The 26,725-nt window shown below is 34.6% G+C and overlaps 1 long non-coding RNA gene across 6 annotated transcripts; it reads right to left on the reverse strand.

The window, feature by feature from the left end:
- Positions 1-1,418: 1,418 nt before the first annotated feature.
- Positions 1,419-23,905, reverse strand: LOC147366237 (uncharacterized). 6 transcript variants are annotated; one of them, XR_015132447.1, is made up of 4 exons: positions 23,487-23,905; positions 22,400-22,528; positions 21,652-21,735; positions 1,419-1,613 (listed from the first exon to the last, which is right to left on the reverse strand). It is a non-coding gene; the product is annotated as an uncharacterized LOC147366237 (long non-coding RNA). The 6 variants fall into 6 exon arrangements; XR_015132442.1 differs by having other exon boundaries at positions 1,426-1,613; positions 21,652-21,765; XR_015132446.1 differs by lacking the exon at positions 1,419-1,613 and adding an exon at positions 17,233-17,819.
- Between the last annotated feature and the right edge of the window lie 2,820 nt (positions 23,906-26,725).

Below are 26,725 nucleotides of genomic sequence, written 5' to 3' on the forward strand. Positions count from 1 at the left end.
TTTAAATGTCCATTTGACTACCACCACTTAGATCAATATGTAAGCCACGTTCAGTCCTCCAGAAGCTTTCTGGATAGCTCTCCCCACTCTAATATGTAATTTTTTGACCTGATATTATTTGCTTATAATTTCATCTGTGTGATTCATGCAAGTTTTGTATAGCAGAAGTTGAGTCCTGTAGCTCATCCAAAGGAAGTGCCACAATTTATTTTTTATTATTATTGCTGATAAATATTTAAATTATTTCTAGCTTTTTGGTTTTTAAGTATGAAGCTTTTATGAACACCCTTGTACAGTATGCAGCCTTTTTTTCTTGGGAATGTAACTCTAAACAAGAAGGACATTTGGAACTTCTAGAATATTCAATGGAAGTATATATATTATTATAATATATATATATATATATACACATATTGTGCTCAGAATATACAGTCTATATTTTGGCAAAATTATTTGGCATTGTTGATTTGTTGATGCTAGCTTTCTGGGCTGTTACGTTATTCAGTGTCCAGTGTTCCTTGAGTGCTCTTTGATTTTGCATTTTCTCCAACTGGTGAGTACTTTTAGTTTAATCTTGTTAATTATGCTGTTGAAGTCTCCTGTGTCATTTGTGATTATTTTTTATCAATTTTAACTACCAATTACTAAGATATGTATTTAAAAGTATCCACTAAATTAGTAGATTTTATGTCATTTCCTTGAATTTCTGGAAAATTGCACTTTAAATATTATCAAGTTATATCATTAGCTACATCCATATTTAGAACTGTCAAACTCACTTGTGAATTAAAAGTTTAACCATTATAAAAGTTTAACCAAGATAAAAAAGAGTGATCTTTTTTATCTTTAGTCATCACAGTTTTACTTATGTGATATTTTAGTCTGATATTGATTTGTCCACAGCAGCATCTTTCACTTGGTTTCTACTTTATATACATCTTTCTAACTTTGAAGTTTTATTTTTTATACCCTTACGTTTTAGGGTTGTATTTTGAAATAAAAGTTACATTTAGAGTACATTCATAGATTACATATTTCTATCACTTTGAACTTCATTTTGAAAGGTTTATTTCATTTTCATTGATATGATTATGGATATGCTTGCAGTTACATCTATTTTAGCAGCCACTCCCGATCTTTTTTACCTAAGAGAGAACCTTGACATAACTCAAGGGATTCCTGCAAAAATTTCACTATATCTGCACATGTTATGTAGCATAGTTAATAGATTATAGATATAATAATCCAATAATAGTCATAAATCCTTTTTGAATAGAGTAATATTTTTCTGTAGCTCCATTTGATTATCACACTATTTTTGTATGATTTTTTTCCTTCCTACTACTAAAGAAAATAATGTTGATAGTAGATATTCTTGTTTTTCTTCTTCTTTATTTAACTTATTTATTAATTCAATCCTAGTTGGCCTAAAACATTTGCCACACATTTCTACTATTTAGAATTCTAAGGAGGTTATGTGTGAACCGGGGTCTCCCACGTTGTAGGCAGGCACATTGCCATCTGAGCCACCAGGGAAGTCCTCTTCGAAAATGCAAGAGTTGTCCTTCTTCCCTTCCTCTTCTTAAAGTTGAAAAATGACTTTTCAACCAAGCCTTCTCGAAAAACAAAAAAGGAAGTACTAATCTTAGTATACCTTTTTTGACATTAATTTATTTCCTTTTCAAATATTTTATAACTCATAAAATAAATATTTAAGCAAGTATTTTAATTAGATATTATTTGATGTTACAATATGAAAGGGATTGATATGAATGGTAAAACTAAAACCATAAACCAAAGGCATGAAATTAAAATTACAGTATAAATTATCATTTAATGTGTTTGAAAAAAACATTTTCTAAGTGATATGATTGTACTCAATATGTCAGTTATGAACTGTTATGCTTATTTGTTGGTTACATAATCTTTTTAATTATTCTATATACACATAAAAGTTATTCTGAAATCAGCTATAAAGAATGGCTCTTACATAGTAAGTATAAAATGTGTTCTTTTTTTTGCTGCAGTTATTTAATGATGATCAAATTTACAGCTAACACATGATTTTAATTTTTAACAGAAATGGGACAATTTCTGTCCTTACACTCAATGACTGTTAAACAAGAAGTTTGAATATACATGAAAGAAGTTAAAAACTTCCTCAATGAATGAAGGCAGTCAAAAGATATAAATTTACTGCTATAAGATAAATGCTAGAAATACATTGCATAACATGATAAATATAATTAACACTGCTGTATACTGTATATGAATGTTCTTAAGAGAGTAATCTTAAGAGTTCTCATCACCAAGAAAAAAATTCCATTTTTCCCCCTTAATTTTGTGTCTATGTGAAATACTAAACTTAGTGTAGTCATCATTCCATGATATGTCGAATCATTATGCTGTACACCTTATATGTATACAATGTTGCATGTCAATTATAAATTAATAAAACTGGAAGGAAAAACTACATGAAAATGCTCAGTGCTTTCTTTTGACATAAGGGATCTTCTTTCACAGATCTATAGAACTTGTCTAGAGACAGATTAATAACTAATCTTGAGTGTCTGACCAGACTGCAGCTCACAAAATATTTCCTCTTCTTTTTTTTTTTTTTTGTTTATTAAATATTTAAAAAAAATCACATGCTCCCCATCCTGAACCCTCCTCCCTCCCAACCTCCCCATACCATCCCCCTGGGCCTTCCCAGACTGAACATAAGTGTCAGTGAAAGGGTCTATCACTCTGTCATATATTGGAGTTGAGAGGAAGAAAGAATTCTCTTCAGTGCTTCTCTGTAGTTCTCCAGATGTTTTTCAATAAGCTTCTTGCCTTGTTCCTATTCTTTCTCAAATGGCAACCCACTCCAGTATTCTTGCCTGGGAAATCCCATGGACAAAGGGTCCTGGTGGGCTACAGTCTATGGTGTCTCAAGAGTACAACACGACTTAGCGACTAAGCCACCACCATCACTCATTCTTTCTCACTCCAAATCCAAGCAACAGTGGAATTATTTCAAGATTTTCTTTTAAACATAATTTTGCAAATATGTGATTTTTTTCAATTTTAAATACAAAATCTTATCATTTGAAGTAAAATGACTTGTTATAGGAATTGTTAAACTGGATCACGTGATGAAAAATTTCTGCCAATTAGGCTCATTTTTGCAGTCATTTTTCATCTATAGTCCCCAACCAAGGCTGACCTACAATTTTCTTGAAAGTGCTCCTATAATTTCCTTTTCAGTTATAACATCCAATCAGTAACTCTTTCTCTATTAAACCACAAGATTCCTTTGTGTAACATGAGATGCATATATTTTGTGTATATATATTCTTTGCCTGAGTTTTTTTGTTTTTGATTTATACAATCTTTTAAAGAGTTTTGAGTGAGTTCTTGGTTTAATAACTTGACCATTCTACTTATTAATATTTCATTTTCATGCATTTTTTAAACCTCAGAACATATCTGTGAACATAGCATTATTTTATGACAATGCTGGGACTCTGGATTTATTACAGATGTGAGCCAATCACTGATGGGATAACTCTGCAGATATGCCAATGCACCTCCTCCAAGATAGAATTTCTGCCCAAGTTATAAAGATTAAACACCAAGTACATGTAGCTCTTTGTTTGTTTCAGAGAACACTCTGCACAGGGGAACCTATAATAAGATTCATCATAATTTACACATATTACAAATGTTACAGAATGATATTATTGATAGCATCTGTTGACTCATCAACCTGAATAGTGAAGCTCTTGTTTTTAGGTTATTATATAAAATTTTTTCAAGCATGAAAGTGAAAAGTGAAAGTGAAGTCGCTCAGTCGTTTCCAACTCTTAGCGACCCCATGGACTGCTGTTGCTGCTAAGTCGCTTCAGTCGTGTCTGACTGTGTGTGATCCCATGGACGGCAGCCCACCAGGCTCCCTCTGTCCATGGGATTTTCCAGGCAAGAGTACTGGAGTGGGGTGCCATTGCCTTCTCCAATATTCTGTGACATATTATCAATACATTGGTGACCACAGTCCTTGAGAAAAGAGCCTCTCAGATTTTCATTCAGCATCTTGTCTTAGCAATTTTCTCACTATATTTTTACGTGATTATTGGAAAAACCATAACTTTGACTTTATGCACCTTGGTTGGCAAAGTGATGTCTCTGCTTTTTGATATGCTATTTAGGTTTGTCATAGCTAGTCATAGTTGTCACGCCCAATAGTCACGTACGGATTTGAGAGTTGGACCATAAAGAAGGCTGAAACTGAAGAATTAATGCTTTTGAATTGTGGTGCTGGAGAAGACTCTTGAGAGTCCCATGGACAGCAAGGAGTTCAAACCAGTCAATCCTAAAGGAAATCAACCCTGAATACTCATTGGAAGGACTGTTGCTGAAGTTCCAGTGCTTTGGCCACTTGGTATGAAGAGCTGACTCATTGGAAAAGACCCTGATGCTAGGAAAAAAATGAGGGAAAGAGAAGAAGAGGGTGACAGAGAATGAGATAGTTGAATGGCATCATTGACTCAATGGGCATGAATTTGAGCAAAGTCTGGGAGACAGAAGGACAGGGAAGCCTTGTATGCTGCAATACATGAGCAAAGAGTCGGACATGACTTAGCAACTGAACAACACCAATAATTTTACATGCTGGAATTATCAGGTTTTTGACAACTGTGTGATTTATCATATTCTGGACAATATTCTCTGCTACTGAATAGCTTGATTCTCTTTTACAGGATCAACTTTTTAATGAAAACTTTATTTGCAGACTCTAAAAGCCATAAGGTTGACCCTTGAAGAAAAAGGATTTGAATTGTGTGTCTCCACTTATACACTGATTTTTTTCAATAAATATAATACCTGTATTTTCATTTTACAGATCTCTAACTAAGTGTGGGGCAAAGTTTGTGTTTGATTAGAAATCATACTATGCGACATTAAAAGAACTACAACATTTGTTCTGATTCTGTGGAAACTGTTTCAGCTTCCTGCCCGTATGTGAGCCTTTATTAAATTTTTAACTTCTGAGACAGAAATAGCAGTTCACAGGTTTCTGACTGTGCAGGGGTTGGTGCCCCTAACCCTCACATTGTTTAAGGATCAACTGTAAAGTTATCAGTAGCATTATCTGTCAAATGACTGTGAGTCATAAAATAAGTTTCTTTAATTTTTCTGGCAAATTTTTGCACTTTGAATTCCCACAGACAACCTAAAGAACTATGCCAAGTCGGACTGTCAGCCCATGTAAAACCCACTGACACAAAGCTTTCACAGTTAAGACAGATACCATGTATCACTTTTCAAACTGGTGTATCCTTCCAAAGTTTGTAATTCTTTATCAGTAACCTTTAGATTTGTCCATTGGTCCAGGCTTAAATCCTCCTCTTCATTTCTTATCTCATCTACATAGATCATCACATTTGATCATCAGACATATTTGTAGAACAAAAGAGCTATAAAATGTAAGATAAAAAAGGTATGGTACACAACTAAATACATGAGAATTTTGGGAAAACAATAAAGCACAGTACTATTTACTTCTAGCATACAATTGAAGCTTTGTAATGTTCTTCAGGAAAGGATTTGCATTTGTTTCAACCAATTGAATTTCATATTAACCTGACAGTATTTGAATTTAAATTCTCCTCTTAAAGATTTGTTGACACATAGGTGGTGTTCCAGTTAATTCCGCTGTTTACGGCGTATTATGCTTTCTAAAAATGGCCACAACTTCCTAATGCATTTTCTTGTAGTAACTAGTTGATTATTATGATTATGTCATTTGTTCCCTTTATACAATGTGAATTTAACTCACACAATGTGAATATAAATTTCCTTGCTGTTGTTTCTGAAAAGTAGATTTCTATTTTCTTTTCTATCATTTTTCTTTATGGAGATGTCTCATACAAAAATATTTTCATTTTTGAAGTTTTAAAATATTTTCAATATTTATGGATTTCTAGCTTTCTCATTACCTCATTGATGCATTAAAAGCTTGTTTTTTACATTTTTTTCAATATCCTATTACTTTGGTCCAGATAATCTCTATCTGGCTTCTAGGAATGTTAATTCAAAATGGTTTTTCTATTGAACAAACATTTTAGTATCACTTCCATGCTTGAAACTGTTCTTCTGATTACCTCACTCTTAGATTACAAACTCTGTATTATATGCATTGCAAAATCTGTTATGATCTGATTTTCCTGCACAACTCTTTTGTCTTATTATTTTCTCCCCTGCCTCTTTTTACCACCACTCATTCTGTTCCAGACTTTTTTAAAAGGGTGGCTGTCACTTCCTTATTTCTTTTCTTTAGTTCTTAATTGACTCACCCCTATATAAACTCCAACTGTTTGCTGGGCATAATTTTGATCAAGAGTCCTTGTCTAGGAGCTACCCTTCATCCGTTCTCACCTTTTGTTTTGTTAGAAAGTAAAACCAGACAAACTGCATCATATCCGCCTTGTTATTTAACTTTCTCCCCAATAAGAAAACACACTCCTTGAGGATGAAATCATTACATTTTTAATCAACATTTTCCTTTAGATTCCAATACAAGGTCATAAATGTAGAAAGAATTGAGAGCGTGTGGTATAAATAAATTAAGCTATGTTAATGGTTTATTACTTAAACTCAGCAGTGGCCACAGGACTGGAAAAGGTCAGTTTTCATTCCAATCCCAAAGAAAGGAAATGCCAAAGAATGCTCAAACTACCACACAATTGCACTCATCTCACATGCTAGTAAAGTAATGCTCAAAATTCTCCAAGCCAGGCTTCAGCAATATGTGAACCGTGAACTTCCTGATGTGCAAGCTGGTTTCAGAAAAGGCAGAGGAACCAGAGATCAAATTGCCAACATCTGCTAGATCATGGAAAAAGGAAGAGAGTTCCAGAAAAGCATCTATTTCTGCTTTATTGACTATGCCAAAGCCTTTGACTGTGTGGATCACAATAAACTGTGGAAAATTCACAGAGATGAATTCACACAGATGGGAATACCAGACCACCTGACCTGCCTCTTGAGCAACCTGTATGCAGGTCAGGAAGCAACAGTTAGAACTGGACATGGAACAACAGACTGGTTCCAAATAGGAAAAGGAGTTCGTCAAGGCTGTATATCGTCGCCCTGTTTATTTAACTTCTATGCAGAGTACATCATGAGAAATGCTGGACTGGAAGAAACACAATCTGGAATCAAGATTGCCGGGAGAAATATCAATAAGCTCAGATATGCAGATGACACCACCCTTATGGCAGAAAGTGAAGAGGAACTCAAAAGCCCCTTGATGAAAGTGAAAGTGGAGAGTGAAAAAGTTGGCTTAAAGCTCAACATTCAGAAAACGAAGATCACGGCATCCGGTCCCATCACTTCATGGAAAATAGATGGGGAAACAGTGGAAATAGTGGCTGACTTTATTTTTCTGGGCTCCAAAATCACTGCAGATGGTGACTGCAGCCATGAAATTAAAAGACGCTTACTCCTTGGAAGGAAAATTATGACCAACCTAGATAGCATATTCAAAAGCAGAGACATTACTTTGCCAACAAAGGTTCGTCTAGTCAAGGCTATGGTTTTTCCTGTGGTCATGTATGGATGTGAGAGTTGGACTGTAAAGAAGGCTGAGTGCCGAAGAATTGATGCTTTTAAACTGTGGTGTTGGAGAAGACTCTTGAGAGCCCCTTGGACTGCAAGAAGATCCAACCAGTCCATTCTGAAGGAGATCAGCCCTGAGATTTTTTTGGAAGGAATGATGCTAAAACTGAAACTCCAGTACTTTGGCCACCTCATGTGAAGAGTTGACTCATTGGAAAAGACTCTGATGCTGGGAGGAATTGGGGGCAGGAGGAGAAGGGGATGACAAAGGATGAGATGGCTGGATGGCATCACTGACTCGATGGACGTGAGTCTGAGTGAACTCCGGGAGTTGGTGATGGACAGGGAGGCCTGGCATGCTGCGATTCATGGGGTTGCAAAGAGTCGGACACAACTGAGTGACTGATCTGATCTGATCTGATGGTCCAAAGACTAGCCAGCCATGTGTATGTGTATGTATGTGTATGTGTGCATATGTGTATGTGATGTTGCAGCTATAATTGTTGCTTGTGTAAAATAATGTAAAATACATTTCCTGTTGTCATGATTAATATTGAAATTCTTTAAATTATTTTTTTCCTGGCATCATTTAAACAGTTTATTCCATTTGCTGATATAAACTTAAAATTGTCATTACTTGTAATCTACTTGCTCTATATCAGCTTTTATAATAGTCCTATTATTGTCATTAATTTAGCCGGCAAAAATATGTTTGCACGTATCTTATTCTGTGTTGTATGCCTGTTGCTCTTAATCCTTAGAGCTTACAATCCATGTTCACATTATACAACCATAACTGTCACATGGAACAAACATAACTCATTTGGATACAATCGTGAAGTTGTTTTACTCACAATTGCCTAGAAATCTACTGTCATGTCTCTTTATCTGGAGAAATTTTAGACAGTCTTTCTAACATTTTTCAGGTATTCTGAAACAAGTCTTACAGACGTCTTCATCCTAGGAAAATTCTCATTCTGATAATCTAATTGCCTTTCACTAGCTGCATATTCCCCCTCCAGTTTCCTCTCCTTTTCCTAATCGTGTGCTAATATCACTTGGCTACTGCTTTACTCCTTTTTCCTCAGTTTCCAGTGGCCACAGCAACCAGCAGTGCTGCCCAGAGTCTTCACAGAGACAAGAGAAATAACCGGAGAGGGAAAAGACAAGTCAGAGATAACTTAGTAAGTGTGATTTGAACATCAAGAATGTTAAATTTCTATGTCCATAAGGAAATGTGGTGGTGTAGGACATAAGAACAGTGTAGAGAGATGGGAAAGAGATTTTCCTCGTGGAAAATTGTATTTACATCTGTTCATATCTTTTGCCTAATTTTGACAGGAAGGGGTTTTCACTAAAAATCACTACTTCTCTCTCCTTCACTTGTCTTTGGTTTTCTCTATTGTCTTCACTGTCAGAAAAGACGTTCCCCTCCTCAGCCCCATATTTCAGAACAAAAATATTTACCATCAAAGAGAGACTCAGACATGCTCTGCTTGGTCTTAAGTCCAAAACTTATAGCCTAGTTGCATTTGTATTGTACTAAATGTAAGCCCCTGGAGCAATAAGCTGTGAGGAGGGAAATATATTTTTGAAATATAACTTCCATTTCAACCACATATTTTGAAAGAAGTGTTAGGGCACAAGAGAACTGTATGGGTGTGTTAGGAGTTTTTGGCAAAGAAGTCAATACAAAACAAGTCAATATCTAACCACCATATGGTGGTAGAAGTAAAAAGAAAAAGCTTTCTCTTGGAAAAACTACCACATTTTAGGGTAGAAGTTTGTTTTTATTTGCTTCGGATGAAATTTATAGAAAAAACTATAATATGCAATGACTCTTAGAGGACTAAATCTTTATAAAGCATGATTATATTGAAATAAGTAACAGACCTTAGTCATTGGAAAGGAATATTTTGATTTTAATAATTTTTACTAAGATGATTTTGGTTGAAACCCTCAGAAACCCCTAGGCATGCCTTAAAAAAAAAAGGGCTTCCCTGATAGCTCAGTTGGTAAAGAATCTGCCTGCAATACAGGAGATCCCGGTGCGATTCCTGGGTCGTGAAGATCCCCTGGAGAAGATGGCTACCCACTCCAGTATTCTGGCCTGAAGAATTCATGTCCATGGGGTCGCAAAGAGTCAGACACAACTGAGCGACTTTCACTTCACATGCCTGAAAAATAGGCTCTCTGTGTTTGTTTAGAGTTTGTGCAGCTTCCAGCATCAGTGGACCTAGTGGCTTAATATTTCATTAAAGGCAGGTTTTCCCCCTTTGTTTCCCCCAGCCTTGACATGGGCTTTTTCTCAAGGTAGTGGCAAGTTGGATGCAGTCATTCAAGTTATTCCATAAAATGCAGGAGTGATCTTAAGGAACTTTTTTTTTTTTTTTTTACTATGATTCTTATATAGATATGAGAAATAAATTTTAAGAAAAATCTCTTAAGTGCTTTTGGCCAGAATTTGTTTCTTTGCATATTTCTGATCATGAAGTAGCAAAGGGGATACCATTACCATGTTGCCCAAACCCTTATTGTCTGAAGTTAAAGAGCTTTGATGGACCAAATATATTAGATCTTTGGGCTTCATGCTATGAATCTTATTTTTTGAGTTCTTGTTAAAAAAAAAAGACTAATAATTAATTGATTAAAGACATATTAGAATAACATTTTTAAAAAGCCTTCTCATCATTATCCTCATTGAGTTCATTATGAGATTTTACTTGTGTTATGAAATAAGAGTTGCCTATAATACTGATGTAACATCAATAAATTGCCATTTCCCTAAGTTTTAAAACCTTGGTGTTGCATTATGGGATTTAGTCATTCTTAAAGATCTTGTAACAGGCACAGCAAATATTCCAGCAAACTATCATAAATGACTTAGGCATCTACATAAAGTTAAATGATAAAATACATAAAATCATAAAAGCCAAAGGAAATTCTGAATTTAAAATATAAATCATCTTAAATTCTAATTGAATATTTAATCTATGACCCATTTACAAATAACCAAAATTATAAAATATTTCCACTTTATCATTAAAAATAATTCACCTATGATTCACAAAGAAATTTATACCTAAATAAAATAAAATGAAAATACCATAGGTTTCATGGGTGGGCTATCTAAATTGTTTTGCTGCCCATAGGATATTTCTGAGAACCAATGGCTGGATGGCATCACTGACTCGATGGACGTGAGTCTGAGTGAACTCCAGGAGTTGGTGATGGACAGGGAGGCCTGGAGTGCTGCGGTTCATGGGGTCGCAAAGAGTCAGACACGACTGAGTGACTGAACTGAACTGAACTGAACTGAGAACAAAAAAATTGGCATTTGTTGATTCACCCTTGAATGTTTTGTATGAAAATTTAGTTATCATCATAAATTGAATGATTAACAAACATGAGTTTTTACTAAATTACAACTATATAAGTAAATAGTGGAAACAATGTCTATTATTCTGGCAATTTGCTTTTGCTAATTCAAAATTCCTAATTTCAAGTGAATAAATATATTGGCTCTTTATTTCTTCACTCCACTTCTAAATCCATCTCAAGCTGATGAGAGATATATCCAAATGTAAAAACAAAAAATAAGAAACCTCAAGACGTGCCCCAAGGATTAAACTGTAAAATGCAATTACATTTAACAGTAAATAAGAAAAAATTTCAAAAGCATATAGCTTATAAAGAGTCTTGTAATACAGTCTACATCTTGGTATTTTATATTACCTAATAGAATTAAACAATCCACAGGTGTAAAAATAGCCAGGGGATGGTCACTGGCCTGTCTCTAAAACTCATGAAGGTTAAAATGTGTCTTATGCTTAGATGGTTTTTCAGAATCTACTTTTCTTCCAATCTGTTTCCTTAACATTTTTAGCTATAAAATTTCCAGTATAACTAAAGCATGTTTTAATAGAGTGGATTGCATCTGTTCCATGTGCCTCAAGGATCAGAATTAGAATATATTCCTCTTTATCAAATAATAGATACATGTTTGGATACTTCTGGAATCAAATTTTTTTGAACATGAAGCTGGTCCTGAATTATACAATCACCAGAGGAAGAAGAAAACAGGATTTGAACAAGCCATTAAGGATTGTCCAGGAAGCATTTGAAAGTCAGACATTAACTCAATCTTAAAAAGATTTGGGCAGTACAAGATTAAGTCAATATCAAACAATACACTATTAAGCCAACATTAAATGGAGTTATTTTTGTAAGTTGTTTCAGTTCTGTTCAGTTGCTCAGTCGTGTCCAACTCTTTGTGACCCCATGAACCGCAGCACGCCAGGCCTCCCTGTCCATCACCAACTCCTGGAGTCTACCCAAACCCATGTCCATTGAGTGGGTGATGCCATCCAACCATCTCATCCTCTGTTGTCCCCTTTTCCTCCTCCCCTCAATCTTTCCCAGCATCAGGGTCTTTTCAAATGAGTCAGCTCTTTCCATCAGGTGGCCAAAAGCTAAGTAGGTAACTGATAATGAGAAATCATATACCATTGATTATCATTATTCAAAGCAGTATCATTCTATAAAGTTGTGAACAATGAATTAGTGAATACTGAACCATTGCTCTAATGAAAATACAGGGTTAGGTTCCTGGAGCCTTCAATCATATATTTTTATTAGCCAATCTTAGTGAATATTGCTGATTCAGTAACATTGAACTCACAGTCAAATTTACTAAAAGTCATGCCTGAATGAAGTTTATTGAACACACATATTTTTCTCTATAAATCTATTCTTTCTTGCCTTCTTTTTCCTAGGAACAAAATACAGCACTTTAGCCTTATGCTTAAGGATCATTTAAGCAGCAAAATCATCAACAAAAAGTCCCCAAATGCAAAAACACACATCACCAAAAAGACCATGAAAGGACACTTGTTTATAGTATGAGAGCTGCAATGAGAAGAGAAGGCAGTGCATCTGTGTTTGACCTCAGCTGGAATGTTGGGCAACTCAAATTTTGGTCACTATGCATGTATCTGTTATTATTTTAAAAAATGATTTTGGAGTTACAAATAGATAGTAGCAAGGAGACAAATTCATGAATATGAAATTAACAAGTAATGAGGATATATTGAACCTGAAAGAAAGACCAAAAATGGTTATAATTTGAACTTCTAAAAACAATCTGGATTTCAAACTAACTGCTACTGCCAAGAATTGACACAGAAACTATTTATCCTACAGCAACAACTCTGGTAAACAAATCACTCTGGCTATTACTCTAACTGTTTGTGTGAAATTTGCTCAGTCATGCCTGATTCTTTGTGACTCCATGGACTGTAGCCCACCAGGCTCCTCTGTCCATGGAATTCTCCAGGAAAGAATACTGGAGAGGGTTGCCATTCCCTTATTGCAGGGAGAATCTTTATCATCTGAGCCACCAGAGAAGACCATTATTCTAATTATATAAGCTCAAATCCCTATGAGAGGCTTAGCCCTAGTGTCTTGGACTTTCCATAGATTCTCAGATGTTAATGTGTATCTACTCAACGCAAGGGGCTTATGGAAGCACAGACTGTGGCACCTCACTCCCAGGTTGGGGAGAAGTCTGAGAATTGGTAGTTGCCAGTTATGGTGTCATCCTGAATCCACATTCCAAGCACCATGGGCTAAATGGAGTATGAGTCAGGAAGACTCTTTCTAACATGGAAAAATATCTGCAGACAAGGCTCAAAAGAGACCGCATCAGCCTCCTTGGCTCCTCTTGCCTAGCTTCACACATCTCATGAAGTTGTATTACTTTCATGTCAAATACAGAAAAGCTAAGTAAAAATAAAGGAAAGGTCTGCCAAACAAAGAACAATTTTATCTAAGTTTTGGGGCAGAATCAACTATTCCTAGGATTTCTCAGTACATGGGAGTTTAGGTTGGAAGATGGTCGTGTTTTACTATACCAGATTCATGGTGATGCGGAGAAGAATTCCTAAAAGGAAAGGAAATAACAACGTGGGGATTCAAAGTTGAATAAATTAATATGCCCATAGACTCAAGAGATGTTATTCTCAAACATATTGACATTTCCAATCCTAAATCATAAAACCATGTTTTCATCTTTACTTTTTAGGGGTGAGAGTGGGATGAAATTGATGTAATAGTTCTTAAAATCAAGTAAACTATTAATTATATTGTCTAATTATAGCTTGGAAAAAATAGTAGGCTATTTAAAAATATTCCTATCAAGAACCTGTAATCAAAGATAATATCTATACTGAAATTTTAAGAGAGCAAGAAAATGGTACATGTGAGACTTCTTGTGGTACAACTCACTGCCACCTAGATAATTAGGTAAAACTGATAATTTTCTAGTAAGATTCTGGAATATCAGACCACCTGACCTGTCTCTTGAAAAATCTGTATGCAGGTCAGGAAGCAACAGTTAGAACTGGACATAGAACAACAGACTGGTTCCAAATAGGAGAAAGAGTATGTCAAGGCTGTATATTGTCACCCTGCTTATTTAACTTATATACAGAGTACATCGTGAGAAACACTGGGATGGATGAAACACAAGCTGGAATCAAGATTGCTGGGAAAATATCAATAACCTCAGATATGCAGATGACACCACCCTTATGGCAGAAAGTGAAAAACTGAGGAACCTCTTGATGAAAGTGAAAGAGGAGTGTGAAAAATCTGGCTTAAAGCTCAACATTCAGAAAACTAAGATCATGGCATCTGGTCCCATTACTTCATGGGAAATAGGCAGTGAAACAATGGAAGCAGTGAGAGACTTTATTTTTTGGGTTCCAAAATCACTGCAGATGGTGACTGCAGCCATGAAATTAAAAGACGCTTGCTCCTTGGAATAAAAGTTATGACCAACCTAGACAGCATATTAAAAAGCAGAGACATTACTTTGCCAACAAAGGTCCATCTAATCAAGGCTATGGTTTTTCCTGTAGTCATGTATGGATGTGAGAGTTGGACTGTGAAGAAAGCTGAGCACCGAAGAATTGATGCTTTTGAACTGTGGTGCTGGAGAAGACTCTTGAGAGTCCCTTGGACTGCAAGGAGATCCAACCAGTCTATACTAAAGGAAACCTGTCCTGAATATTCATTGGAAGGACTGATGTTGAAGCTGAAACTCCAGTACCTTGGCCACCTGATGTGAAGAGCTGACTCATTTGAAAAGACTCTGATACTGGGAAAGATTGCAGGTGGGAGGAGAAGGGGACGACTGAGGATGAAATGGTTGGATGGCATCACTGACTCAATGGAATGTGCTAAGTGCTAAGTCGCTTCAGTCGTGTTCGACTCTGTGTGACCCCATAGATGGCAGTGCACCAGGTTCCCCCGTCTCTGGGATTTTCCAGACAAGAACACTGGAGTGGGTTGCCATTTCCCTCTCCAGTACATGAAAGTGAAAAATGAAAGTGAAGTCGCTCAGTCATGTCTGACTCTTAGCGACGCCATGGACTGCAGCCTACCAGGCTCCTCCGTCCATGGGATTTTCCAGGCAAGAGTACTGGAGTGGGGTGCCATTGCCTTCTCTGGACATGAGTTTGGGTAAACTCCAGGAGTTGGTGATGAACAGGGAAGCGTGGCATGCTGCAGTCCATGGGGTTGCAAAGAGTCATACACAACTGAGCGACTGAAGTGAACTGGAGATTCTGCCTATAAAGCCAAATAAAAGTTTTAGTTTATCAATAAAAGGACTTGTTAATATGACTACAAGTCTACCACTAACAAAGAAAATTGCTTTACAAGTATTTTGTGTTTTGAGCTATAGAACTGTCACAACTAACAAAATATTTCAAAATTAAATTTTAGGAACATAAAGACAAATGTCCACATTTTTTTAAGAAATTGATGTTAATTTATTTTTAAGCAAAATTTTTACTGATTAGTAAAAAAATTGCTAAAAATGGCAAATTATTGTAAGAGATATTTCTCTAAGCAAGTTATATGCTGCTGCTGCTGCTAAGTTGCTTCAGTTGTGTCCAACTCTGTGCAATCCCATAGATGGCAGCCCGCCAGGCTCCACTGTCCCTGGGATTCTCCAGCCAAGAACACTGGAGTGGGTTGCCATTTCCTTCTCCAATACATAAAAGTGAAAAGTGAAAGTGAAGTTACTCAGTCGTGTCCGACTCTTAGCAACCCCATGGACTGCAGCCTACGAGGTTCCTCAGTCCATGGGATTTTCCAGGCAAGAGTACTGGAGTGGGGTGCCATTGCCTTCTCCAAGAAAGTCATATAAATGGTCAATAAACCCAAAAAGAGATGCTGAACCTCACTAATCATTAGGGAAATGCAAATCAAATCAAATCCACAGTGAGATATCACCTCACAGCCATTAGGATAGCAGGTATTAAAAAAATAAACTAACAGGAAAACAGAAAATAACAAGTGTTGACAAAGGTATGAAGATATGAAATTCCTGTGTTCTATTGGTGGGACTGTAAAATGGTTCAGCCATTTTGGAAAACGGTTCAATGTTTTTGATTAGCTGATTTTGGTGAATTTGTTTTCCCATCAGACCAGGCTGAACTATTTCATACAAGCCTCTATTAGAGTAACAACACAGAACCTGTAGGAGACAACATGCATTTAGCTACCATCTCTGACATGAACTATGTGGTGTATTTGGCAATTTAACTTGCATGCTTGTATCTCAATTTCTTCACCTGCAAATTGTGGGTAACAAATTTTACTATTTAATCATTAGAAGAGTACTGGGTACAGAATAAAATTCAATTGCCAATTAAAGCTTTATTTTACATTGTCACAAGTTGACTAATTGTTCCTTTTTTCCTGATGTTCAATATTTAACTTTAGGTAAATACCTATCTCAATTCCCAAAATAATGGTGTAGATAATTGCTAGTAAATAAGATGGAAAAATGACTCATGTGATATATTTATGCTTCAATTGTACCTTTGCATTTTCCCTGTGATCTTCCCTTTGGATTTTTGATAACACTATCAAAGAAATCATTTATTGTGCCACAGGGTATTCAGGAAGGAGGTCAGCCCCTAGTGTCACTAGGAATCTGGAATTGCAAGTCACCATAGCTATACTGGAGTACCTGCAAAACCTTTGGCCTATGTAATTATTGGGGTATTCTGCATCCATCAATTGTAATAGAGTATAGATAATTTTATAATTTTGTGAAGAATAATAAAGCTTTTGTTATCACCAGAGCCAATTGGACAAAGATAATTTTGTTTATGGCAGGTTTTTGTGTCCAGTCTTAACTCATTATAGAAAAATGCTGCGATTCTGACAGAAGTTAATACCTTGCCCCCAACCTCCAACTTCAAGTGGTGCTTTTGAAACAAAGTCACTCAAGAATATGTGTATAACAACACTTGGCATGAAAAGTACTGCCAAGTGCTGCAAAATAAGCAAACATACTGCAAAATAAGAAAACTATATTATGGAAGATTCAGAAGAGTTTAAATAGCTGCCTAAATTTTTTTTATAAGAATCTTTAAAAATATGATGAACTGACATCAAAAATAAATAGTAAATATCCACATATTATGAAACAGAAAGAGAGATTCATAGATAAGAAAATTTAGGTGAAAAGTCAACTAGCTAAAGATAAAACTATAGAAACATGGAAAAATTGAAAGGAATCTGAAATGCAATGTTTCATTTAAAAGGAATATGAGAAGTAATAAATAACATAGCAGACATTGACAAAAATCTTTTTAGTAATGCAAGCAGGAGAAATAGACACATATTAAAATAATGGAAACATAAAACAAATTATGGACAACAGAGCATAGAAACATATACTAAGCAACACAGTGTCTCTAGGAAGAAATAATAAAAATATTTGAAAAAAGAAGCATCTTAAAATCTCTAATTAAGTAGTCAATTATAAATATTTGTTTGAAATTTTTTTAATCTATAGTTTAAGTATATTGTGACGAAAGCATGAATTATGGATTTCTATGTTATTTTACTTTCAAGGTTCAATTTCCATCCTAAAGTACGAACAGTTTATGGAAATGTTATAAGAAGAAGGTAGTAGCCAACCTTTATGCAGGACTTGTAATGTGCTAGACGTTGATCTACGTGCTCTACACTTATTGACATTTTTAATTTAAAAACATACTTAATCCTCAAAATAACCTACACTTCAGATGAGAAAACTAAAGAAAAGAGATGATGAACTTGAATAAGATCGACCGAGCCAATAAGTAGAGGAAGCTTGGGCTTGCATCTTGCCTCTGCCACCAGCATCCATCTTCCTAAATAGAATACACACAAGAAATGACATGAAGGCATAACTTTTTCTGTTCTATCTCCCACATATGGAGAGTGCCTGATACACGGTAAACACTCAGTACATATTTAAATCAATAAACACATATTTTTAATACAGCCCCATTAATAATATTTTAAATAATATGTATTAGCCTAGTCAGTTATGAATGTTAGAGCATATGAAAATTGTACTCTGACACAGTCTCTATAACTGAACAGATTTTATTTTGCATGTTTGATGTTCTGTTGACAAAAGCTAAAAATCCATGACTATGAATTGTTCCACAAATTACTCTTTTCACAGAAATTGCTGTCGCAAAATTTAAGACATATAAATTGCCTCTTGGCTTTTCCTGTATCCTTATCCTAATTTATCTTAGTTCATGTTTTCACTCTCAACTTTTTCTCATTTTCTTACACGTTTCTTATAAGAAATACATTGTTGGACTTTGATTTTTAAGCTCAGTTGTAAAGCCTTGGCCATCACCATGAGTCCTAACTAATGTGCATTTGTTGTTATTTTATATATTTCAAAACATTTATTCATGTCTGTCTTCTCTGTGGTATTGTTTTTACTATTTGCTGTTGTTTGCTATTTTACTTTTTGCTGTCTCCTGTTTTACTTTTCATATGAATTCAATTTTACTTAACAGTTATCTTAAAAAATGCAAAGACATTTTTATAATGATTATAGTTAAAAACAAAAGTGTAGTTGCTTGATTTTTCCTCAAAAGAATCTAATATAAATGACCAATCCTATTTCTAAGTATCTAATTCCCATCTTTGTTAAAGTATTTAAGGTTATATCTGAAACAGTATTGTTTTCTTCTGTCCAAAAATTCACAATTTTTTCTTTTAGGCATCTTTTCTTTTGGCCATCTATATTGCTCTGGAGGTATGTATCTACTATGGATTCATGCTCAGTTGCTTCAGTCGTGGCTAACTCTTTATGACCTCATGGACTGCCAGGTGCCTCTGTCCATGGGATTCACCAGGTAAGATTCTGGAGTGGGTCACCATGCCCTCCTCCAGGATATATATACCATAAGAAGGTTTCAAAAAGAAATCCAATACTGACACATACACACTTCTAAACTGGGTTATGACACTGAATTTCTGAGTCTACCACAAAAAGTAACTTACCCAAGTCAAAAGAGTCACTACAAAAGCAACACATTTTTGCCAAATTAAAGGTTAGGAAAAATATATAAGGGGGAAGACAGTTCCTTGCCTCTGCTCGGAGAAGAGCAGATAAAGGTCAGCTGCTTTGAGAGTAAGAAAAGACTATTGCCATATTATTTTTGAAGAAAAAAAAAAAAAACAGTTAAAGATCCAAGGGTCAATATGTAGAGGTGTGAAACAGGAACATAGTTTCTTTTTCAAGCAATTTCCTTCTAATTTATAAATATGACTTCATTTTCCTGTCTGCCTATATTTTTAACTCTTCCACATCATTCTTTAATTGTTTATCTTGCCTTTCTACACAGTATTCTTACTTTGTCTCTCATTTTCAACTTCCTTTATTTCCTTTACAGTTTTCAACTTTTTAAAAAAGTTTGTATTGAGCCAGTAAAATGGTTATAAAATTGTCATGTAGGGTCAGACGTAAAAGACTTCAGAAATGAAATAAGCAGTCATAAATTGAATAAAAGCAAGGAATGAAGAAAACTATTTGCAAGCCATGTTGGAATAGAAAATATCATCCACCTAGATCAAACATTAAAAGATAAAAGCAATTATAAAATAATTGGCTAAAATATTGGTTTGTTAAAGTTAAAACTTGAAATATGCCCATAGAATGTAGGACACTGGATTTTAAAAATCAGCGAAAGGTTTGGGATTCTGGTGCAACATGAACATAGCAGACAAAGCTGAAATCTAAGAAGCAGTTTATCGTGTTCAGTAGGGTCATGACTGGAATGTTTCTGCAAGTATTCTGCATCTGGCTTGAAATCTGTAGACAGAAAATTTCATCTCATTCTTGCAGTCTTTTGATTTACTTATTTTAGTATTATGCAAATGACTCAACATCCCAAAAAGGTATATATTAATAGATAATATATAGTAAGATAGATAGGCAGTAATACATACACATACATATGTGTGTGTGTCCATTGCATAGCATTAATTATATTCAGTTATATTTAGGAACAAGTTGTATCATTATTAACTAATGCAAGTTTTTATATTTTAAACATTTCTAATATTTTAAAAAATATGTAGTATACTAAATTTTCATTACTAGCATGTTTTATTTTTCCATTTTAGATTCATAATAAAATTTAGAAAAGAATCTTTAATTTAAAGTATATAAGAAATGTGATTTAACTTTAAAAATGCTTACACTAAGAAAACAATTTACTACATGCATACAATTTTATTATTTTGTCTGTTTAGTCTCTTTTAATCTAGAAAAGATTTCTCTATTTCTCTGCCCCTCCCCTCCACAGGGAACTTTTATCAAATAATGTCTTGGTCACCTCAAAAAGTTAACATTAATGGGAAAATTGTGATATATTTCCCCTGAAATTCTAGATCAGAAGGAGATCTGAATTGGAGACAATCTTGCTATGATAGCCTGGAATTCCATTTTTTAATTCTTAATATTGTCTATATTACTAAGATGAGATGACCTTAATATAAGTATGCATCCAATTGCAATGATAAATCCTTAGACATGACCTTTCAAATGTGTATAGACTATTAAACTCTTTGATTGTTTCCCATTGTTTTAAATACTACATGTTACTACAGAGTTTTCTATTTAATGCATTTTCTTCATATCTTTACACCAAAAAAGTAGTGTGTGTGTGTGCCCTTAGTCACTCAGTCATGTCCAACCCTTTGCAACCCTTTGGATTGTAGCTCTCCAGGCTCCTCTGTCCATGGGATTTTTTCAAATAATAACACTGAAGTGGGTTGCCGTTTTCAACTGTAGCGGATCGAACTCACATCTCCTGTATCTCCTGCATTGCAGGTGGATTCATTTACCTGCTGGACCATCAGGGAAGCCCCAAATAAAAGTAGTGCAATTCTCCATTTCTTTTACAAAAGCCCACATAGATGGGAATCCATGATATGGAAGGGATGTTCACATCTAGAATAGACCATTTATATACCCAGAAGTTCTTCAAACATTCTTTCAATCTTTTTTATCCTAAAATTATTGTAAATATAGTATGTAATAGGACAATGATCATTTATCACTTTAAAGGTGGATGAATTTTTCAGAACATTAGTTCATCCTCCTTATTTTAGTCACTTTGTATTGAAAAAATGTAAAATCTTCCCAGGAAATCAGTTTTATTCTATAGTTGATATTAGTCTTCATTTTTACTGAAAATAACATATGCATTAAAAAAATTATTAATGTGAATATGGCTTAGTTTTTCCCTCATAGAAAAACACATATAGACTACCTGAAGCATTTTGCCTTCTATATATCTCTACAGGTACAGATGACATTGAGAAGTTTATAAATTATAAGGGAGAAATAAATTAATACCTTTTTCTAAATTCAACTAGGGGAAAATACAAAAAAAAAGTCTATGTCATATAGACCATTTTTTTGAATAATTCAAGTTCCAAAATAATCCTGCAGATATTCAAGAAAACTGTTTACTCATTTGGTCATGCATTTTTTTAAAAAAAGGAATATAATCCTAGTATTTTTGGATTGTTCACATTTAGAATTTCTTAGCATTTCCACAAGCTTTCTGAATGAGAAACTTTTAATCCCAAAGATTGTTGACAGAATTGGCTCAAGCACATTGGCTCACGCATGATATGTTGTCCCTTCTTTGGAACTGTACATACTGTTTTTCTTCCTCTCGTGGATGTTTATTTGAAGGATGAATAGGTCACTCTTAGCAGGAGAGCTGTTCACGTGACTGCCGGATACTGAAGACATATGAGTCAGTTCCACACAGACTGCAAATTATGCATGCTGGATAAATCTATATTCATATTTGCACTTGACCTAAGCTTCAACTTTAAAAATAGATTTAACAGAAATTATACGGAAATTCAAAAACTGTTTTGCTAGGAAGCAAACAAGTTATGCAACACAATTTTATAAAGGAATGTTCCCTCTGCTATAAAGAGATCACATTAGCAGTGAAATACTATATGTCAGCCTGAGCTTAAGTTCAAATTCAAGAACATATTGTACACAAAACTTCTGAAATCTATTTATCTGCTGTGTGATTGATAGCTACTGCTGCAGTTCGGAGACCTCAGGGCGGCACTGCCTTTCCATCGTTTGTCATTATAGAATATTCTTCGAATGGAAAGTTATAGCCCTTTCAGGGCCAATGGAAAATAGCTGAGGTTTCTGGGCACTGGTCATAATATAAGAACATGGGCTCAATAGGCAAGGAGCTGGTTTAAAATCCTAGCTCAGTCATTGACCTTGCTACATATACAAATTATAACAACTACCTGAGTTTGCTTGTTTGTTAAACATGGCTAGTAACAACACCTACTTCACAGCTCAGAGTTCAGGTGTGCCTTATCTGCCATATCTTAAAAAAAAAAAAAAAAAAACTGTATGGCATATACTTACTTAAGACATGCTTGCTATGTTTTTAATTAGATCTCCTTAAGGTATGGGGCTTCCTCCGTGGCTCAGTGGTAAAGAATTTGCCAGCCAATGCAGGAGCTAAGGGTTCCATCCCTAGGCTAGGAAGATACCCTGGAGGAAGAAATGGCAACCAACTCCAGTATTCTTGCCAGGATAATCCCAAGGACAGAGGAGCCTGGCAGGCTGGAGTCCACAGGGTCTCAAATAGTCAGACATGACTGAGCTATTGAGCCCTCAAACTTTAATGTACTGTTGCACAGTAAGTCTATGGTTTACTCTGCTATAAAGTTACATATTGTGATTTTTGCAAAATTTTATTCTGTATTTGAAGATCTCAGAAATATTTGTTCCACCTCTATTCCTCCTAAGTACAATAAAAAATGAATATGCCTTTAATAAGGAACTGCATCAAATTAAAAAAAACAAACAACAACAAAAAATCAGATCTCCAGCAGACAGACACAATGCCTAATTATGCATTAGATCTGAATTCTCCTTCCCTGTTGAAGCAATGGGAATTGCTAGATTAGGCACCAAAAATGTATCAATTTGAAACTGCCACTTTGTGTTTTTTTTTTTAAACTAGCATTCTTCATTATTTTTTTCTGAAATCTTAGATTTCAGGGAATAAATTATATTTGAGCATCAGAAATATCTATAGAAAAAAGGTCAAATTTGGAGATTATGCATACATTCTAATTAATCATTAAAAATAACCAATAGCTTAAAATTTTACATATAACATACTTAATTTTACATATTAATTCTCACAGCAGTTTTATCAATTAAGTATTACTGTTCCAGTTTAACAAATGAACAGAATACTGATTCTCAATAGTTCAAGGATCTTTTTCAGGTTTTCAGAAGTCATAGGTGAAGGATTCAGAATTAGAACCCGGATGTGACCAACTGATCAAACAATATTATTTAATGGTAGAAAGAACAGTTTCAATCAACATGCAGAGCCTGACTTTTCTCTATGGGGTTCTTTAGGCCCTCCTGAGCAGGCATGAAGGCTATTTATTAAATCTCTGTTTTCTGTGATGATATTAAATAACCAGAAACTCACCGAAATGTGTATATATTCCAGTAAAGATGTTTGGCTTAATATTTGGCAGCTGGATATTATCTTCTGAATTGCCCCTAGAGATATGGAGGCCACTGCCCCTGGAGAGACAGGCCTTTCTGATGTCAAAGATCAGAAAGACCAAAAACAAACAGAAAACTCTACATCTAAGATTATCTGCCCCAGAACTTTCTGTTTCTGAGTGTTGACAGTGAGGATACTTATAATTAGCAGAAGGGAGATGGGAGCGGCTACACAGGAAGGGACCTTGTACGGGACATCAAACTATTCGAAGGCAAAATAAATATTTTTAGTCAGACTATCTTGTTATATGCTATTTCTGTTATCTAGTAGAAGTACTGTCTAGCCTTATCATGTTTCTTTCTGTCATCTAAGTTCTGTTGTTTAAATACCAGAAACCAGATTCAGCTGAGCTACATAGAAAAACACCTTTATGTCATTATTCTCATTTAGATTCATGAAAGTGGCAAGTAATTCCCCACATAACCAAAAGTGGAAAACCTGAAGCTGATTTTCAAAATAAATGATAAATTACCTCAATTGTGCCCAAAGGCATATAGAATCAAATAATTAACACCTGCATAACCACTCCTCAGCTTATGAATCAAGACATCACAAATGGCTATGAAAACCTCACTGTCTGCCACTCCATCAACCTATTTCCCCATTATGAGGATACCATTACACTGAATTTTATATTTATTATTTCACATACATTATTTTTAACCTTACTACAGAAACCTATTTTTTTTAATGAGACATAATCCTTTTCTGCTAGATTGCATACAGATAATATTTTTCTCTTCATGTCCTTTTATCTTTTTCACTCAAATTTATGTTTTTGTGATTTATCCATGTTGATACATGCAGTTCTAGTTTACTCACTATTAACACTATATGGATACAAAATCTATTTCTCCTTCAGTGAGCATTTATTAATAGATATTTTCTAATTTCTTGGTTTACAGTGTTGCTTTAAACATTTTACACATCTCAATATGCACAAAATCTTGAGTATATATGAGAGAGATAGAAAAGGTACTAGTATCTTCAAACGTGCTAGCTACTCCTTAAATTTGTCTTTCCAAGTGATTACAGCATTTAACATTGTCATTAACAAAAAAGCTTTCAGTTAAACTGGACTATTACTTTCATGACTATATTAATAAAAAGTATCATATTATTATAGTTTGTGTTTTCCTGATTATTATTGAAATTTCATTTCATATTTTTATTTCTTCTTTCAGATTTTACTTGCTATGAATTTTCCCTTAATATTACTTGTTTGCCTTGCTATTTACAGGCTGCATAGTTTGCGTAATGATTTTAAAGTATCTCTGATGTAATCTCTACTAGTCTCATAAGAGTTACATACACTGAAAATATCCTATTTCCCTATAACTCAGATGTTTTTTCTTTTGTTCCACAAGCACTTTAAATTTTAATACAGTCAAGCATCATTTTATATCGTTCACAAAAAGCTTTCTCTACCAATGGCCATAACAAGGTTTTCTTATACCTGCACATTGATCTTTATTTATTGTGTGATTGGGGAGTTCAAATTTATTTTTCATGGAGTACCATTTGTTTAGACTTTTTTAAATTTTATTTATCATTTCCTCATCTCTCTCTTGGGCTTCCCTGATAGCTCAGCTGAGAAAGAATCCTCCTGCAAAGCAGGAGACCCTGGTTTGATTCCTGGGTCAGGAAGTTCCCCTGGAGAATGGGTAGGCTACACACTCCAGTCTTCTTGGGCTTCCCTTGGGCTCAGACAGTAAAGAATCCACCTGCAATGTGGGACATCTGGATTCGACCTCTTGGTTGGGAAGATCCCCTGGAGGAGGGCGTGGCTACCCACTGCAGTATTCTTGCCTAGAGAATTCCCATGGAGACAGGAGCCTGGTGGGCTAGCTACAGTCCATGGGATTACAAAGAGTTGGCACAGCACCTCTCTCTTATGTCATTTTTTTTTTTTTTTTGTAGATAATAAGTCTGTGTGTAGGCTTATTTAATTTCACTGGTCTCTTTATCTATCTGTGAGCCAACCAGACAATTGTCTGTGTAGAATACTTTGAAATTCACACCATTTTATTTTTTATTTTTGGTGAAACACCTACAAAACTATCTGAGGCAAAAACAAAAAACAAAAAAACACACATTTTTTTTTCTCTCTCTCCCTCTTTTTGTAGATACAAGTACAGATTCAATTCCTTTAATATACTTGTGGCTATGTGGATGCTTATTAACTCTCCTTAAGCCAGATTTATGCAGTTAAGGTTTACTAGGAAACAGTCCATTTTGTCATGTTTCCACAAATTTCCTAAAGTAAGTTAATATCATTTACCTTTTAATTTCTTAGTTTCTAACTATAGTTTTAACTCCATTTTAATTTATAATATTTCTGTTATTTCTACATACTCTCATTTTCTCATAGGATTTTGTTTTTAATTTATGAGCCTTATCAATTCAAACACTGAGTTTTTCAAGCTCCTTTGATGCATCTTTGTTCATCTCATTTAATTAATTTCTGCTCTACACTATTACCTGTTGTAACAATTCTGTGGATTATTCTCTCTTTGTTCAAATTTTTAAATGAAGTATTCACTTCATGATTTTCTTCTTCAGGATTCAGTTCCATAAATGTCACTCAATTTATTTCCCCTGGATCCTGAGAGTTGAGTTCTGCATCTTTTTCTTTAATACTTACAACTAAGTATTTTCTAATTTCCTTTGTGATTTCTTCTTTGATCCATGATTTATTCAAGAGGATATATTTACTATCTTTTTATTAATTAACAGTTATTTTTATTTATATCTTAATCACCTCGTTGTCATATAAAACACTCCTCAGAACAATTATTCTTTAAAGTTTGAAACCTGTCTTATGGGCCACCTATGTTAAATTATTTTAAAATTCCATGTGCTCTTGAGAATATGTGGATTACTGAATTATTACATTCAGGATCCTAGACATAGACCTTAAGTTTAGTTCATTATTAATGTTATTTAAGGCATCTATATGCTCAAGAGGCATATCCATCTGTTATTTGAAAAGGGGTGTTAAAGTCTCCCACAATATTGATGAATTTCAGAAATCTCAGTAATTGTATTCATTTTGGTTTTGTATATTCTCAAGGATATGTTATTTTGTAATGACAAATTTAAATTGGCTATTTCTTATGAATGAATTATATTTTTTTAATGTTTGCAGTGACCTTTAC

This window comes from Bos grunniens, chromosome 9 (assembly GCF_055505025.1).
Source record: "Bos grunniens cultivar Pamir isolate PY7600 chromosome 9, Bosgru_T2T1.0, whole genome shotgun sequence".
NCBI lineage: Eukaryota > Metazoa > Chordata > Mammalia > Artiodactyla > Bovidae > Bos > Bos grunniens.